The sequence below is a fragment of the Rhodnius prolixus genome, unplaced genomic scaffold, assembly GCF_049639745.1.
Source record: "Rhodnius prolixus isolate KJV_2025 unplaced genomic scaffold, Rpr scaffold_8, whole genome shotgun sequence".
Classification (NCBI taxonomy): domain Eukaryota; kingdom Metazoa; phylum Arthropoda; class Insecta; order Hemiptera; family Reduviidae; genus Rhodnius; species Rhodnius prolixus.
In genome coordinates, this window is record NW_027411593.1 from 33,193,005 (window position 1) to 33,208,726 (window position 15,722).

Below are 15,722 nucleotides of genomic sequence, written 5' to 3' on the forward strand. Positions count from 1 at the left end.
TCTAGCTCAAAGCTATGATACCTTTTTTCCGCATCACTAGTACGCTTACTGAAATAAGCAACGGGATGAAATTTCCCATCGTCACCTTGTCGCTGCATAAGTACCGACCCAAATCCTAGAGAGCTGGCATCACAATGTAGCTGGGTCTCAGCGGTGGGTGAATAAATAGACAAAACAGGAGGTGTCACTAGAAGTTTTTTAAGATTATTAAAACATTTTATATGTTCTGCATTAAATTTGAATTCGATCCCTTTCTTAATAAGATCATATAAAGGAGAGGCTAAAATTGAAAAATTGGGTACGAACCTTCTAAAATAACTAATCAACCCCAAGTAACTATGTAGCTCCTTTGAGTTCCGTGGAACTGGATAGTTAGATATCGCATCAATATGTTCACTGCAAGGAGAGATCCCATTTGCATCTACAGAATACCCAAGGTAATTTATACTGGTCATCAGGAACACACACTTGTCCAGACGTAATTCCAGCTTATTATCCTCCAGTAAACCCAAAACATCTTTAAGAATTGTCAAATGGTTATCAATTGTTTCCGTCGCAATCAAAATATCATCGAGAAAAACGCACACTTTTGAATCGAGAATGAGATATTTGAATATTTGATTAATAAACCTAGCGAAAATTGCTGGGCTATTGCACCACCCAAACGGCATTCGCAAATACTCGTACTGTCCTAGCGGGGTGATAAACGAAGTGTATTTAACGGACTTTTCAGCTACCCTAATCTGATGAAACGCACTCTTAAGATCGAGTTTAGAAAAATATTTCTTTCCTTGGAGCCTATCCAATTGGTCATCGATTAATGGGAGCGGAAATCTATCTTTAATCGTGACTTTATTTAGTTCTCTGTAGTCAACGCATAACCTTAACTCCCCCGTTTTTTTCCGAACAAGTACAATAGGCGAAGCGTAAGGGGATCTGCTCTCACGAATAATTCCCCTCGACAACAGATCATCAATAAGTTTTTGAAGTTCAATTTTCTCCGTATATGCTAACCTTCTCGGACTGAAATTAAACGGTTTGTGACCAGGCACTAATTCGATTTCTACCTCTGGATGAATGACTGACTTGTTATTCACGGTATTATCGGCACCTAAATAATTTTTAATAAGTTTTTCTACAGAAAGCTTATTCTCTATGCTTAGATTCTGATTCAAAATAATTTCTTTTTCACTCGTTACTACGTTATTATTTATTAGCATTAAAGCTTGCACGTTCGAGTCATAACTTTCATCTTTAATATCTAAATTATGTTTACTAGCGACAATACTAACGGTATCAGAAAACGTTATGCATATTTGTTTATTTGAGATGAAGTCTCTACCTAAAAGGCAACTACAAGGAATTGCATTATTATTAACAACATAAAAATTAATATCTAAAAATATATTACATGAATTTAAAAATACTTTTGTACAAAATATACCTATAATGCTTAATTTGGACTTATTTATACCTTCGTACTGCTTAATATTGGATGGGGCGACTAGAATTCTGTCAGACTCCACCATGTCATTCCTAATTAATGAAATGCATGATCCGGAATCTATAACAGCTTCTACTTCACTCTGTACTCGGCTTCCATCTATCACCAAAGAAGTATAATATGGCGGCAGTGGAGGTTTTTCTGCCACAATGCCCACCACCTTAGAAGTTGAGGCTGCAACGGATGTTCCTGCTGAGCGCTTTCTGTTCGGGCAACTGTTTTGTAAGTGGCCCTTTTCTCCACAGGTGTAGCAGGAGCCCCTTTCCCGCCTAGGACGAGGACATTCTGCTGCTCGGTGACCCTCGCCATTGCAGTTGTAGCACTTGTTGTTCTGCGTAAACTTAGACGCCTTGCTACCCTCAGTTTTGAAAGTCAGAGCGGAAGGTTTCTGTTTATTTTCCAATTTCTCTCTTATGCTTTCATAAATAATTATCTTGTCTTTAAGTTCCTTTAAACTTTTGGCCTCATACAACGTAATTTTATTGTTGACCGCATCTGGTATTCCGTCTACAATATACTGGATTAACGCCTTCGGTTCCACTGACCCTCTGGATGCCATTTCTCTCATGGTAAAATAATATTGTTGCAGACTTTCATTTTTCTTAGCCCGTCTCTCACTAAGAAGGCGGTGCAAATCTGCACTACTTATACGGTGAGAAAACTCCTCCAACAGAGCAGCTTTTAATTTATTAAAAGTACACAATCCCTTTTCACTTTGTACGAACAATTTTGCTAAACCTGTCAAAGAACGCTTTGCAAAAACTAGCTTCTGTATGTCACTCCATTCCATTATATCAGATAATTCTTCGAAATCCGAGGCCCAAGCTTCGATGGAATAGTCATTTTCGCCGCTAAATGAACGTATGGAATCTTGCACATCGCGAAAAGACATTACAAATTTATTGGCCTTCTCTTTTTTAGTGGTCGTAACCTCTGCATCAACATATTCGTTATAACTCTTTCCTTCTGCCTCAGTTTCTTCATGCTCACTATCGGAATCTTCTTCCACCTTTTTTTTAGGTGCTAATAGTGCTAAATCGATTAAGCAATCCAATAATGTAATAGTCATATCATCGAAATCATCTTCACATTCCAAATTTAGTAAAGCACAAATCTTGTACAGTTCACTTATTTTCAAATTTTCTTTAATCCAACTAAATTTATCTTTATAGCTCTCAGAATCTTTTAAGAAATTAAAACCTGTAAATTCTTTAATTCTTTTCCTCTTATTCCTATTACCTTCTTCAGAAAAAATAAATTTATGGAAACTTACAATAGTTGAAAGTGCAGCATTACTAATGTTGGCCGCTATTGCCTGATAATCTCCTAATTTACTCATTTTTTTTTTTTTTTTAAAGATAAACTAAAGAACTATTCTAACAAAACAAATGTCTAATTATTACTAAAAAAAATATTTTAAACAGTTTAACTTAACCACTTAACCTCACCTCACCATCACCAAAAATTGTTTGTCTTTTATTTATAGTTTATTTATTGTGAACCCCACACCTGAGAATTGTAGTACTAAAATGGTAGCTCAACAACAACAAAATAACAAAAACCAAAACACAATATTTATTTTATCTTTTACAACAAACATAAACATAACATTGATCGCAAGCAATCGCCATAAGACACATAAGACGCCAAATTGACTTTTTCTAGCGCGCACTCCAGCGCTCCACATGGCATTATTATTATTTACTACTACAATTTGTAAAGTAAGCAACTATTTGTAGAGATAGAACCAAATCTATCTCGATCTTATAAATACAATTACCTTCCTAGATGCACGCATTAGTTTAGTTTCTTCAAGCTAATTATGCCTAATTGATTTCTATTCTTCTTCCACATTGTGGCTTCCTCAAGTGTTGGAGTTCATAAAATGTGATCATCTCTAAAGTTAAAAGGTTAAATAAGTGTTCAGTGATGATGAACTGGAGTTCTCTAGCGGAACCCAGATAGTTGTATTCCCTAGCAAGCCAACTGGATTGAGATATCATTATAAGGTGGTTCTTAGTCTGGGATAACTGCATGATCTCTACCCTTGAAGTGGCTACTCCATTTCTCTCTACGAAAATCTATAAAGTTAACACCATTCTATTTAATTACTTTGACTAAACTAATCAAAAATTTAGCCTATACCAACTCATGACGTTGTTAAATTATACGTTCATAGATTATTAACTATTCAATAAAGGTATTTTGAGTTATTACGAATGAAACGACCATTTTATTACACTATAATTCAGATTTTGTGTTTTCATGTCCTCTAATTTATTGTTTGCTTTTATTGAACATCAAGGATGCAACTTTATAGAAAATTATAGAAGCTATTTTGATGAAAAATGCGAAAAATACATTTCTAATCAAAGTTTTTTCTTTCACGTAATCGATTTCCACCATTTTTTGGAAACTTTTAAAATAGCCAAAATGAAATTAAAAATACTAGATTTTCAAGAACTAGAATAACTGGTTTCTTTCTCTTTGAACTTGCATGAATACGTACCATCCCACTGTCGTTGAGGAATCTTAATTCAAAGATACATTCTTTCGTTAACTTCAATAGAGTATCTTTTCTTTTTATTACTTCTTTTTTCGGAGTTCCTCAGAATCTAACATACTCCTATCGTTTAAAATTTAATATTTCAAATTTGTAGTCACGTAGGTCTGTCCACCAGATCGTTTGAAATGTGTAAAAATAATCAAAATTTTTGAGGAAAAATTTTGTTACTGTTGTACAAAATTGTATCATCTCGCTTCACGTAAAATTATTTGTATTTTTTATATTTTTAAAAGCTCGTTATTCATGAGATAAATTACATACTCGGCCAAACGTTTGTTAATGATGGCGATTAATTTGTAAGAAAAGAAAAAGCAGGACGATTTACATAGGGCCTTCTATCTCCTCGTGCTAGAAAAGTGTTAGCCCTAATCTTAATATTATAAACAGAGAGATATAGAAGGTATTGGCTCCTTTTCACTAGTATATCTCCGTGTATGATATAACTATTCCCCTAGAACTTTCATCATTAGGATGTCCTTCTAAAAAAGAGAAAGGAAGTTAAACAAATTATGACTAAATAATACGCAAACAACCGGCAAGATTGACTTGAATTTTACCAGCTATGGTACAGGTTCAATTGATATCAGCCTAAAAAAATACAAATACTTTCTGAGCATAAAAAAAAATATTCATAAGCTTTTAATTGATCATGGTTTCCTTCAGATTAATAAAACTACACGGTGCTAGTTACTAGGATCTCTGATAAACTTGTAAATACTTCCTTTAACTAACAAAACAAAATGAAGAAATAAAATGAGGACTTTTTTGTCACATAAAGTTATCTTAATCGAGGAAGATTATCTTACGTCGTCAGAACCTCCTTTTTTTTTACAAACAAGGAAGTATTGAACAAATTTGTAGAAAAAGAAGAATAACACCTTCAATTGTAAAAAACGGTATATTCAATTATTATAAATGACAAAGACTTTTTTTTTTACTTATTAAATCCTTCACAAAGGCTAAAACAACCAGTTTAAAATAATTGGATTATGGCGTGCCTGATCATATAATATTGATACCTAATCGGGTCATTCAGGGCTCTGTGATGTGAGGAGTTATTTATCAACCTTACATCTTTCGTATATTCTACTTTCACATCTAGCTTATGTCATAATTTCACTTAATTCAGCTTCCTTTTCATTTCATTTCTTTCTTATTAATGCTTAACGTTTATCACGTACATATTTTTTTTTTTAATATTAAAAACTTCTGGTGGTTTATCTTCTATATCATTGTAACACATCCTTTGTAATAATCCATTTATTTTGAAGTATTCCGGAAGTAAAGATACTTTGGATTGAGAAGATTGTTACTTTCATAAATACAGGGTGCGGCAGCATAACTTCCTTTTTTCAAAATTTAATAAAACCCATTGTATGAATCAGAACATTTTTATTTGTTTTTTTATAATGTAGGTACATGCCTAAAGTTTTGTTTTAGATAGGTTTGAAGATAAAATCAGGTAGGTGACGTCCCCCATTGCTCCATACACTGAGTAAACCGATTTCTGGCGTTTGTCATGACTCTTGCCAGGCATAGCAGGCGTTATGTTGGCAATTTCTTGCTGGATGTTGATCTTTAAATCTTGTAGGGTCCTTGGGCGGTTCACATAAACACGGGATTTCAAAAAAAAACCATAGAAAAAGATCACAAGGGGGCCAAATCGGGAGAACCACTCCAAATCGCCCCTAATTGAGATGTGAGGCGCTCTGGGAAGTGTTCCCTCAAAACAGCCATCGTTTCTCTTGAAGTGTGTGCCGCCGTTGCACCGTCTTGTTGGAACCAAATGTCCTTAAAGTCCACCTCATCTAGCCGTGGGAAAGAAAAATTTCTGTAACATGTTTACATACACTGTTTACATAACATGTTTACATACGACTTCATTTTCCTCAAAGTACCAGGGACCAATAATTCCAGCTGAGGAAATTGCACACCACACTGTGAATGCAAAGGCCTTTGATGCAATTCCAACATCCAGGAAGAAATTGCCAACATAATGCCCCTGCTATGCTGGCAAGAATCATGACAAACGCCAGAAATCGGTTTACTCAGTCTATGGAGAATGGTGGACGTCACCTATCTGATTTTATCTTCAAAACTACGTAAAACAAAACTTTAGGCATCCACCTAGATTATAAAAAAAACAAATAAAAATGTTCTGATTCTTACAATGGGCTTTATTAAGTTTTGAAAAAAGGAAGTTATACTGCCGCACCCTGTATTAAATGAGAAATCAGGACACCAAAGTATCCTAACGTAGCTTCTTAGTTAATATTTATTCTCATTAAAAGTTGATCAACTCCATGTTTTTTGATATTAGCGATTAATAATCTGAAGATAAATAATTCAAGCTTTTATTAATGGCAACTAATATTTCTCCAGCGGTTGACCAAGTTACTTGCAACTTAAGTAGTGTAACTATTAAAAATAAGGTTGTGTAAATCTACTTTATGAAATATCACTTAATGCGAGTTATTAATATGTATATAAAATGCAATAAATTAGTTGTGATTACAGTTGTAATTATTTGAACTGTTAGAGACTTTAAAGTTTGTCGTTCTTCAAAGTTAGAATTTTTACTATTTGGATAGCCTTTTTGAGAAGTATAATGCAATGAGAATCATTTCCTCCATGTGTATTTCATTAAAGAATACTAGGTTCCAGCTAGTTTGTATAAAGTATTGTCCCTCCTCTTTTCACCCCAGCTTTAATTTCCAATCATATTGAGTTGCCAGGAGGCGAAATCTATTATTTCTAGTATCCACAAGCACCCCACCTCAATCTGGTTAATTTCACCTAGATAACAACAGGTCCGTTGTCTTGTTTTGCCTACATTTCCAAGAAATTCATTTACAATCAGGTGGGTTTCGATTTTGGGGGTTACAAAATGACGCCTGTGCTTTTTGAACTCTTTTGAACTGCATTGAAGTTTGAAGTTTGTATGGGTCAACCTGATGGTGAAAAAGTTTTTTCGCACTACCCCATTGCTAAGCTAAGGCAAATGGCCCACATCTTCAAGGTCCTTCCTGTAACCAGTTCTTTTCCCAATCTGGGCTGAATAATACCAGCAGAGTATTAATTTAACCAACTCATTTGGCTTTATGATTTATTTGTAGAGTACTGTAGGCTCAGCAGAAATCTCCGCAGGTTTGTGTAACAAGTTGGCCAATTATTATTATTATTATTTTTTAATTTCGAAGGCCAAATTCGGTCAAATATTGTACAAGAAGAGCCCTCAAACTGCACTATTCGGAACACGGGGAAAGGATGAAATAAGGTCACTAGTAAATAAACAGGTTTTGCTTCTTATCTAACCTAAATGTTAGCTAAAGAAAGTTTATTACCTAGCAAAGGAAATAGTGGACATTCACTTCCTTCAATTAGATTATTTTTATTTTGTGCTTAATGAATCTGAAGTCTATCTTTCTTATTCCAAACCAAAAATCTTTAAAAAAGCTAATTACTTTTGAAACACCATTGAACTTGATTAAATAATCTTCAGATGGAGAATGTTCATTTCCTTAAAGTTGATACATAATATCTTAACCACAAACCGGATTGAAGGTGCACTTCTTAAAAAAAATATATTACCTTTAATAATTGACTTGTATCGGACTAAGCACGAAGTTAGGTAATGCAAATGGTCAGAGAAAGCTGCCACACCACTTATCCGGTATAGCAGGAAGTTACTGCAAGTTCATTTTTTTTTTGTTTCTGTTTAGTTCTTTCTCCTCAACTCAATACTCTCGGCTTGAAATAAAACTTTGGTAATGTCATTAAATGATGAAAGTGCACTCTCTGAAGTACATAATTTAAACTTCCATTTTAATTCTGAGTTTTATTTTTCTTTATAACCTTCAATGAAAGGAAAAATAGAATCTATTTCGGTATTCATAATCACTTAAGTTGGTAAACTTGCTTAAAGTATCAAATTTTCGAGAATAAGTTTTCGTATTAACAATTGATTCCCTTTAGAGTAAACAAAAAAAAACTTTTTGAAGAAGGATTTGTTTATCCGGTGTTTGTAAACATCCTGTCTTATCCTTCGTACATTCTTTGATTGAGTTAATCAAAATGAAACTGTCGATTTCCCACTTTTTAAAGAGTTTTCTTCTTTCCTGCCAGGATGTATAATTTTTTTTTTTTTTTTTTTTTTAATGACAGGTTCCCCTAAACCAGGGATGGCGAACCTTTTTGAGACGTGGGTCAAATTTTGTTCATTTTTTTTTTTTTTTAGTACCAGCTCTTGGGTCACTAATGCCCATTTGCACTAAAGTTAAGTTTAAAAATTTTAAACTGAATATTTTCAAAACTAAACATCTTTAAAATTCAGTTGGCTTAACGGGTTAAAACGGGACGAAACAAGTGCTATGGAAGTCTCTTTTTACAAACATAACTGAACAAAACCTTACAAAAAGTGTGATTTATCTGAAGAAAAATCTAAATATGGTTATTTGCTTTGGGTTGTCGATTTTCTTAACAAACAAAATATGAGTAAAATTATACATTTTATTTGATACTAGCTGTACCCGTTCACACGTTGCTGTGTTTGAACACCACCCAGCCATTTTATTTTATCCATTTTTCCAATAATTACACTTGGATGAAGACTGTAATTGTAAAGGGGATTGTAATTGAAACCATATAAATTCAAATCAGAATGTATCGTTCGTCTTGTCTGTGTCCTGCGAATTCGATTCCTTTGCTGCCTTGCTTGCCTCTGTTCACTTGTTTTTAATGATCGAGCAAGAGCAGTGTGAACTCGATATCTTTCTTGCCTAGCTTGTCTCTGCTCACTTGTTTCTGAAGCTCGTTCTTCTCTTCTCCTTTTTGCTTGATTTGTAGATCGTGGCTAATCTATAGAATAGCGCCCCGGAGGCGTGGCCTGTTTATTTTTAGGGGGTGGGAAGTACAGCGCACCTACCGGTGAAAATTTAAACTACTTCCCGCCAATGAACTGTTTCGGATTGTGCGAATTTCGTAACGCTTATGTTTTGCGCGCATGCGCAGTACACTTACTGCATAGCAACTGCTTCCTGTTTAATGTATTAATAGTTCCCGCGAGTGCTCTGTATGTGACCTGAGGTGCCTTTTTTTTTTGTAACTTTATGAGTATGAGCGTATTAAATTTGCAGTTTTTTTTTTAAATTAAAGCATGATTGTAGTGTGAGTGAGGATGGAGTAATGAATGTTATAAAATTTTGTTCGATTTTCTGGAGGGAGTTCGACAAGAATACCCTCCTCAGGAAAAGGACTCCACAGAATAAGGTAAGTTTCTTTTGTGTTGTTCTGTGTAATTATTGTAATGAATCTTGTGACACAAATTAAAAAATTGAGGGTGATTAGGTAGGTTAGGAGGGGGTATGGGGGCGAAGCCCCCATTAAGAAAAAATCAGGGGGTGTGGGGGGCGAAGCCCCCATTAAGAAATAAATAAATAATTCGAAGTGATTCTGATTCGCTGTTACCATATAACCCGCTAGATTTAAGTGTAAATATAAAATAAATAGTTTTATATTTATATTTGAATATGGCGGGTTCTATAGTAACAGCGAATCAGAATCACTTCGAATTAGGCCACGCCTGCGGGGAGCTATTCTAAAGATTTACCGATCGACCAATGGCACTTCGCTTTGGCGTCATAATTTTGGGGTTAAATAAAACGTTTTTCCAATTATTTTCTTCAGCTGGAAATCAATAATATTTTTATTTATTCTCGTATTAATAATTGCAAAAAACTGTTTTTCATGGTTTTCATGGTTACACTTTTAACAAATATTACTAATTAAATGTTATTTTGATATTTTTGGGATATTTGTTCGGGAGCACCTAGAGCCCCAACTCTGATTTAAAAAAAAAAAAATTCAAAAACCTTCCCGGGGATATACTTAATAATTTCCCAAATTTTCACGGCGATTGGATGTATGATTTTTGAATCTATCGAGTACAGACAGACAGACACACATTCATTTTTATATATATAGATTTTGTAAACACTTTTGCTTTATTTCAAATACTACAAAAGCATTTGTCGTCATTTGCGTTTTAGAACTGTAATGATCAAACTAAAGGTTATAGATAGCATTTAAATTGCTTTTATGTCAATGCGTGATTGAAAAAAATACAGATAGAATATAAATTATCCACAACAATTAGAAAATCTAAATAAACCAGCGTAAACAAACAAATGGTTGCCTAGCAATTGTGGGTCAGTGAAAAAGTTTAGGCGGGTCAGTGTCTGACCCGCGGGTCATAGGTTCGCCATCACTGCCCTAAAGAGTGTGTTTTGGGGGACTGTCTGTCTAGTTAATATTGTTAATATCGTTTAATACTAAACATATCAATTACACATACCATAATGTTCTAAATAATTCAACATAAATAACGTAACTTGAGTCATCTTTGGTCTGAACTTACTAAAATTGCAATCAGGTTAAGTTTTTATTTGAACGGAAGATTTGTTTGAAAAAAAACTTTCATTACCTATTGTTAAAAATTCAAATCCAATTTCACAGTCAATGGCCGTTGTTGCGTGCCATTTTTGTCTAGGAATGTAGTAAGATAAAGTTAGCTCGATCTCATTCGTACACTTCGTGGGAGGTGGTCGTTTTTCTTCATTCGTTTGTTGTTGTGTTTGACGTCTCCACGAGCTTCTTTGTGACCATATGTCTTTGTTCTGTCGCTTTCATTTCTGATACTAATCAACACTCGGAATTTAAAGATACTTCTGAAAAAGAAGGGAGGAACTTAGAAAAGAAGATATTTCTTAAAACTATCACAAAATGAACATTATAAGCTAACGTTGTTTTTTTTTGCATGTTGATCCAGTATATTCACTATTCATTCTGAATGGAATACGAGGGTCGTTTGTAAAGTCCGTGCAAAAATAAAAACTACTTAATTTTTTGGGGTAAACCTTTTTTATTTTTCAACATAGTCTCCTTTTAGGCTTATACACTTCGTCCAACGCTGCTCTAGTTTGTTGATCCCTTCCGAATAATAGGATTTGTCCAAGTCTGAAAAATAGCCATTCGTTTCTGCAATCACCTCCTCGTTTGAATAAAATCTTTTTCCCGCCAGCCATTTCTTCATATTGGGGAACAAATAGTAGTCCGAGGGAGCCAAGTCTGGAGAATAGGGGGGATGTGAAACGAGTTGGAACCCTATTTCCATTAATTTTGCGACCACAACTGCTGAGGTGTGAGCTGGTGCGTTGTCGTGATGGAAAAGGACTTTTTTGTGGGCCAATCGTGGGCGTGGCGTTTTTCTTGCAGCTCGGTTTTCAAACGGTCCAATAACGATGAATAATATGCACCTGTAATAGTTTTACTTTTTTCCAGATAGTCGATGAGGATTATTCCTTGCGAATCCCAAAAGACAGTCGCCATAATATTTCCGGCCGAAGGAACGGTCTTCGCCTTTTTTGGCGCAGATTCCCCCTTGGTAACCCATAGTTTAGATTGTTCTTTGGTCTCAGGAGTGTAGTGATGTATCCATGTTTCATCCACAGTGACGAAACGACGCTTAAAGTCCTGCGGATTCTTCTGGAACAGTTGCAAACCGTCCTTGCAACACTTCACACGATTTCGTTTTTGGTCAAGCGTGAGCATCGCGGCACCCATCTTAGGGATAGCTTTGTCATGTCCAAATGTTGATGCAAAATATTATGTACCCGTTCATTCGAGATGCCCACAGCACCTTCACTCTTCTGTCATCTATCACCATATCATGGATTTTATCAATGATTTCTGGAGTAGTAACCTCAACAGGGCGTCCAGAACGTTCAGCGTCACTTGTGCCCATATGGCCACTCCGAAAATTTTGAAACCACTTATAAACTGTTCTAATCGAAGGTGCAGAGTCACCATAATGTTTATCAAGCTTCTCTTTAGTCTTCTGAGGCGTTTTGCCTTTCATAAAGTAGTGTTTAATCAACACACGAAATTCTTTTTCGTCCATTTTTTGAAAATCACTCGACTTCCTCGATTCAAACGAATGCCAAACACAAAGAAATAGACCGATCTGGCTGAAACTTGGTGTGTGTTCTTCCAAGAGATGCTACTAACTAAACATAACCTCGATACGCGCCAGTAGTGCTATCTCTCTGACTTTGCACGGACTTTTCAAACGACCCTCGTATATTTATACATGTATTTTGGAAAATAATACTATTAATCTACTTCTTACATCTTCAATGTAATATAAAAGGCTTTAAAAGTAAGAAAATACACGCTGCAAACTTCAAAACATAAAAAGTATTCAAAAGTTGGTGTTTTACTGGTCCTTCACTGTACTTACAACTTTACATTTCACCTGAATTTTACCATTTTTAACTCTTCAACCACATTCTTCAAGGAGAAGAGTAAGAATATTTTATAAAGATTTGATGAGGCGCCAACTAATAAAAAAAAATAAAAAAGAAAAAGAAACACTATCAGAAGACGATCACCTGTCTAGTTTATTGATTGCAGCAACTAAGTCGTAAAAATTATACCAACAGTTAGTAGAGAAATATGGCAGTTTCACAACTACACAAACTTCTCTGCACACAAATGGGCCTGTTTTATTTTTTTGTTCCTTTTAAATTTACATTTAGTAATCATCGTCTTTCCTAATACAAATATATATATCAACAAAAACAATGAAGAGGTTTCTTAATATATTAGAAAATTTATTGCTTACATGTTGGAACTTTTTCCTATTTGTTACAAACATCTATCCTCTGACCACTTACCCACTTTCTTTGTAACGAATACTTTAAAATCAAATCAGCCAATTACTATTTGGCAATCTCTTTTCATATAAATTTTTTTTGGAATTTATTTAGTTATTTACAATCTGTATAATACACTATACAATAAGTAAATAGGGAGATAGAAGTATAGAGGCGTGAAAGGCAGGAGGAAAGAAACTGCCCAGCGGTAGCACTTTCTACAGGATATTAATTTTAGGCCTTCAGACTGCGAGGAAGTCGCGGGGCCACTGGCGATTCAGTCGGCGAGGAGGATTGTCAGAAATGTCAGAGGAGGCGAGAGACTGTACACATCCTTCATCACTAGAGGATTGGAGCAAGTGGAGAGAGCACTATGGAATTTTTGATATTTAGTCTTGGTGAGTTGGTCTATGAAGGGAATGTTGAGGTCGTTGTGTAGAGTGAGGTTAGTCACCGTAGAAAGGAGCGTCAGTAGGAGTTTTGTCTGAAATGTTTTGTACTGTCCGTATGTTTGTAGGTTTGGCTGAACCCCACAGCTCTAGTCCGTAGGTCCACATAGGTTTGAGAATAGTGTTGTATATTAAGTGTTTGAATTCAATGGGTAATTTGGAGCGTCGTCCAAGAAGTTTGTAAAGCAGTTTCGCACGTTTTTTCATTGCTTGTCTTTTAAATCTAGAGTGTGGGTTCCACGTGAGTTGCTTGTCTATAAAGAGCCCAAGATAGCGCACCAGATCTGTACAAGGAAGAGGATTGCTGTTGAAGAGGACAGGTGGACAGGAGCCCCGCCGGAGAGTAAACGTGGCGTGCTGGCATTTCTGTGAGTTCATTTTAATCCGCCACTTCTTGGCCCAGGATTCTATTTTATGTGTGTCTGTAATTTGTATGAAGCTGATGAAGGATGTGTACTTGTAGCTAGTATGGCTGTGTCGTCTGCATATGTACAGAGTAGTGTAGAGGGTTGTACAGGTGTCTGATGTGTATTTTTCATAATGTTAAATTGGTTTTATTAAAAATGCAATTGGCGAATTAATTGTTCAAATTAAAATGACATAGTCTGTAAATAATAAAAATTTTTAAATTAGACAATCTATCACTTAAAGGTTATTCCTTTGTTAGCATTGCAATAATAGTTTCAATAGGCATTATAAGTACAGACAGGAAGTAAAAGGTTACGTCATCAGGGCTAGCAATAACATTCACTAAATAAAGGCACTTTCTTGATCTGATCTATGACATCTTGTGGTAGCTTACATCAAAAACTTAGTGAAGGTTATTAAAAAGGTTTGTGAAAGTTGATGTTCATAGGGAGGGGCTAAAAAGGCCAAATTATCTCAGCCTAGAAGATGTTTGCAATTCCCTTGAGCGTCAGTGATTGTATATGGAGTTAGTTGTATGAAAAATGTACAATGATGAGGAAGAATTTGCTAGTGTACGGGAAACCCAATGGTTAGGTCCTGAGTTATGTCTACAGTCTTGGTATACATCGTACGTAGTGTGGTTGAATTGCTGATAAGAGTATGCTTGGATCCTCACGGATTCTCAAGTAAATGTAGTTCACTTCTCCCTCAGGGAGTGTTGGAAGTTACATTTTAGTGTAGTTTACCCAGTGAGTTTAATATCTTAATTAAGATTTGTTCATTACGTACATTGATCAGGTGAAAAAAGTATGTGTAGATCAAAGGTTTAATCACACGACTGGAACGAAAGGTCGACTCATTGAAATTTTATGTTTTATTTAGAGTTTTTTGTTAGATTTACATAAGAAACATTAACAACTTCCGTTTTTGTAACTATCTTTATTTCCTATCATTGTTTTCAGATTCGTTTCATAAATAATATATTAAGAAACTTATTATTAAATGGTGAAAATAATCTAGAGAGTTTGGCTTCATCTAATATTTCCAACCTTAGCAATTAAAGTTTAAAAACGCTTTATCAAAAATGTTAATTGCTATTAGAGGGACACATACATAGCAATATTCAGCATTAGGATAGGTTGCGTTAAATGAGGAGTGTAATGAAGTTTTAGGGCTTAAGATTAATGAAGAATAAATAAAATCGTTAATGTTGTAACAAAAACAATGGCGCAGTCGGTACTTTCTGAAAAAATAAATTTTAAAGGTGAAGATACACATAGAACCGATAATTGACCTAGTGCAATCGAAGATGACGCTTTAAGTACTATTGTGGAAATTGGCCAATCAGTTCGCGAAGCAACGCGAAGCAATTGGACGTTACGTACACTTCTGTAATCGAGGGTTTAAAATGCAATGGAGAGATCTTCACTGTAGTTGCACACAAAAAAAAAGAGCAATTTTTAGATGGAATCGTGACTTGTAATGAAAATTGTATCTTGTACGACGATGTAAAATGAATTGGTTAATAGTAGGAAAAGGCTGGGTCGCCAAAACCCATTGTTACGCTATAGTGATGGCCATCTGGTTCCCTTCACTATTTACTTTTATGCACAAAACGTTTCTTCCAAATCGATTATGCATTTTATTTACTTTTATTCAAAGGAGGAAAATTTGCTTCCATTTGTCATTTATTGCACATTTAATCGTATTAATTAATCATTTTCGACAGTTTATTACTACTACTAAAAGTTTTCTTTATAAAAGATAGAGCGCTGTAATTACTTTTTTTTTAATCATTTATTTAGTTACAATCAACGCATTTTGCGTTATAAGCAACAATGATAACAATAAATAACATACACATATCAGAGTGGAGAAGTTACCCAGCGGTAACACTCCAATAACATTTTAAATTCTACTGACTCTCTTCATCAGAGAGGAGATCGCGAGGCCACTGTCTTTTAAGACTGTCCTAGAAGTGTTGTCTGGAAATGTTCTTGAAGATAGATGTTGTTCGAGTGGATTGTGATGTGATTGAATGTTAAGATGGCATTTACTGTAACGTGTTTTTGCAACTTGTGTTA

At 34.9% G+C, this 15,722-nt stretch overlaps 1 protein-coding gene across 5 annotated transcripts in view; it reads left to right on the top strand.

Annotated features, from left to right (window-relative positions):
• The window catches only part of LOC141451239 (scavenger receptor class B member 1-like), a 68,406-nt gene that overhangs the window by 28,343 nt on the left and 24,341 nt on the right, over positions 1 to 15,722 (top strand). The gene's annotated exons all lie outside the window — the stretch shown is intronic.